This window comes from Gobius niger (assembly GCF_951799975.1).
Source record: "Gobius niger genome assembly, chromosome: 15".
Lineage (NCBI taxonomy): Eukaryota > Metazoa > Chordata > Actinopteri > Gobiiformes > Gobiidae > Gobius > Gobius niger.
The window spans coordinates 31658934-31663512 of record NC_136866.1 but is presented as its reverse complement, the minus strand read 5'-3'; positions in this window follow the sequence as shown (position 1 = coordinate 31663512).

The following is a 4579-nucleotide window of genomic DNA, read 5'->3' as shown; positions in this document are numbered from 1 at the left end:
CTCCGGAGTCTTCAGGGTCGAAATGTGCTGTTTATAGCTTTGTTTTTAAATGAAACCGCCATCAGAGGAGGGGGCGGGGCCTGGAGGAGGGGCGGGGCATCTGGAGGAAAGGGTGGGGCGAGTCTGGTCCCTGACAAAGACCCTCAGAAACTGTACAATAATGTATTTGAAATGTGTGTTTGGAGCATGTTGATGAACACGGGACATACATGTAAAAAGGCCACACTAATTATAACTAATTAAAGTGACACAAGTACCTTTAAGATTTTGCTGAAGATCGTCCCCAGTTTTCTTTAGTTTGACCGTGTTTGTGATGTTTTTAGTGTCACTTCCTGATTGGGCCCCGACAGGAAGTGACATAGATGAAGGCAAACCGTTTTAAAGTGTTGCCGTGACGACCATGTTACATAACCTCCATCTATGTCACTTCCTGTCAGCAGCTTAAACATTAAAATAAAAATCACTTTTCTGCCAAATGTTTCTTCTTTAAAACCGCTGCGTCGCAGAAATGCTACAGCCAATCAAGCTCTGGAGCTCTGTGGAGGCTCCGCCCCATGAGTGCAGGACTTCCCGCCTTTTTTCCCTTTTATGGAACAGGAGGAGCCAGAGCGGCCATTACGGTTCACACCGGACTCTGGAGCTTCACAAGGAAAGAGTCTGAGGAACCTTTGGAAACTCGGCCTGGTCTTCAGGGGCAAGTGCTAATAATCCGTAATAATGACACGTGTCAGAGGCGTGTCCTATCGGCCTCAGAATCGTATCGGCCTCAGGATCGTATCGGCCTCAGAATCGTATCGGCCTCAGTATCGGCCTCAGTATCGTATCGGCCTCAGTATCGTATCGGCCTCAGGATCGTATCGGCCTCAGGATCGGCCTCAGTATCGTATCGGCCTCAGGATCGTATCGGCCTCAGGATCGTATCGGCCTCAGGATCGTATCGGCCTCAGTATCGGCCTCAGTATCGGCCTCAGTATCGGCCTCAGGATCGTATCGGCCTCAGGATCGTATCGGCCTCATTATCGGCCTCAGCATCGGCCTCAGTATCGTATCGGCCTCAGTATCGGCCTCAGGATCGGCCTCAGGATCGTATCGGCCTCAGTATCGGCCTCAGTATCGGCCTCAGCATCGGCCTCAGTATCGTATCGGCCTCAGTATCGGCCTCAGTATCGTACGGTCTAGAGTAACTTTAACTTTTTTCTTAAAACCTCGTCTGGAGTTTTTGGATTATTTCCGTGTGAATTGACTTTTGGGATGATTTATTTGTGTTTGTCGCTGGCACAAACATGAGCCTGTCTGGTTTTATTGTAAAGGGGCGGGGCTTTGAAAAGGGGCGGAGCTGTGAAAAGGGGCGGAGCTGCTGGAGTGTGCGTGTTTGAATAAAGAGTCTTTGGCTTTTGCACAGAGTGTGATTTACAAATCTGAAAATAAACATGTTTTTAAAACTCACTTTGTCACGACTTTTACTTTGTTTCATAAATATGAGGTTTATCATCATCATCATCATCTTCATCATCATCATCATCTTCATCATCATCATCATCATCATCACCATCATCATCATCATCATGGCCATCATCATCATCATCATCATGACCATCATCATCATCATCATGGCCATCATCATCATCATCATCATGACCATCATCACCATCATCATCATCATCATGGCCATCATCATCATCATCATCATCATCATCATCATCATCATGACCATCATCACCATCATCATCATCATCATGGCCATCATCATCATCATCATCATCATCATGACCATCATCATCATCATCATGGCCATCATCATCATCATCATCATCATCATGACCATCATCATCATCATCATGGCCATCATCATCATCACCATCACCATCATCATCATCATCATGGCCATCATCATGGCCATCATCATCATCATCATCATCATGACTATCATCATCATCATCATGACCATCATCATCAAAATCATGACCATCATCATCTTCATCATCATCATCATGACCATCATCATCTTCATCATAATCTTCATCATGACAATCATCACCATCATCATCATCATCATGGCCATCATCATCATCATCATCATCATCATCATGACCATCATCATCATCATCATGGCCATCATCATCATCATCATGGCCATCATCATCGTCATCATCATCATCATCTTCATCATCATCATCATCATCATGACCATCATCATCTTCATCATAATCTTCATCATGACAATCATCACCATCATCATCATCATCATGGCCATCATCATCATCATCATCATCATCATCATGACCATCATCATCGTCATCATCATCATCATCTTCATCATCATCATCATCATCACCATCACCATCATCATCATCATCACCTACATCATCATCATCACCATCATCATCATCATCATCATCATCATCACCATCATCACCATCATCATCATGACCATCATCATCATCATCATCATCATCTTCATCATCATCATCACCATCACCATCATCATCATCACCTACATCATCATCATCACCATCATCATCATCATCATCATCATCATCATCATCATCATCACCATCATCATCATGACCATCATCATCATCATCATCACCATCATCATCATCATCTTCATCATCATCATCATGACCATCACCATCATCATCATGACCATCATCATCATCATCATCATCATCATCATCATCTTCATCTTCATCATCATCATCATCATCACCATCATCACCATCATCATCATGGCCATCATCATCGTCATCATCATCATCATCTTCATCATCATCATCACCATCACCATCATCATCATCATCACCTACATCATCATCATCATCATCATCACCATCATCATCATCATCATCATCATCACCATCATCACCATCATCATCATGACCATCATCATCATCATCATCATCACCATCACCATCATCATCATCATCTTCATCATCATCATCATGACCATCACCATCATCATCATGACCATCATCATCATCATCATCTTCATCATCATCATCATCATCACCATCATCATCATCTTCATCATGACCATCATCATCACCATCATCATCATGACCATCATCATCATCATCATCATCACCATGACCATCATCATCATCATCATCATGACCATCATCATCATCATCATCATCATCATCATCATGACCATCATCATCATCATCATCATCATGACCATCATCATCATCATCATCATCATGACCATCATCATCATCATCTTCATCATCACCATCACCATCATCATCTTCATCATCATGACCATCATCATCATCATCATCATCATCTTCATCATCACCATCATGACCATCATCATCATCATCTTCATCATCATCATCATCTTCATCATCACCATCATGACCATCATCATCATGACCATCATGACCATCTTCATCATCATCATCATCATCATCATCACCATCATCACCATCATCATCATCATCATCATCATCACCATCACCACCATCATCATCATCATGACCATCATCATCATCATCATCATCATCATGACCATCATCATCATCATCATCATCATGACCATCATCATCATCATCTTCATCATCATCATGACCATCATCATCACCATCATCATCATCATGGCCATCATCATCATCATCATCATCATCATCATCATCATGGCCATCATTATCATCATCATCATCACCATCATCATCATCATGGCCATCATCATCATGGCCATCATCATCATCATCATCTTCATCATCATGACCATCATCATCATCATCATCATCATCATCATGGCCATCATCATCATCATCATCATCATGACCATCATCATCATCATGGCCATCATCATCATCATCATCATCATCATCATGGCCATCATCATCATCATGACCATCATCATCATCATGGCCATCATCATCATCATGGCCATCATCATCATCATCATGGCCATCATCATCATCATGACCATCATCATGACCATCATCATCATCATGACCATCATCATCATCATCATCATCATCATCATCATCATCATCATGGCCATCATCATCATCATGACCATCATCATGACCATCATCATGGCCATCATCATCATCATCATCATCATCATCATCATCATCACCATCATCATCATCATCATCATCATCACCATCATCACCATCATCATCATCATCACCATCATCACCATCATCACCATCATCATCATCATCATCACCATCATCACCATCATCATCATCATCATCACCATCACCACCATCATCATCATCATGACCATCATCATCATCATCATCATCATCATGACCATCATCATCATCATCATCATGACCATCATCATCATGACCATCATCATCATCATCATCATCATCTTCATCATCATCATGACCATCATCATCACCATCATCATCATCATGGCCATCATCATCATCATCATCATCATCATCATCATCATCATCATGGCCATCATTATCATCATCATCATCATCATCATGGCCATCATCATCATCTTCATCATCATGACCATCATCATCATCATCATCATCATCATCATCATGGCCATCATCATCATCATCATCATCATCATCATCATCATCATGGCCATCATCATCATCAT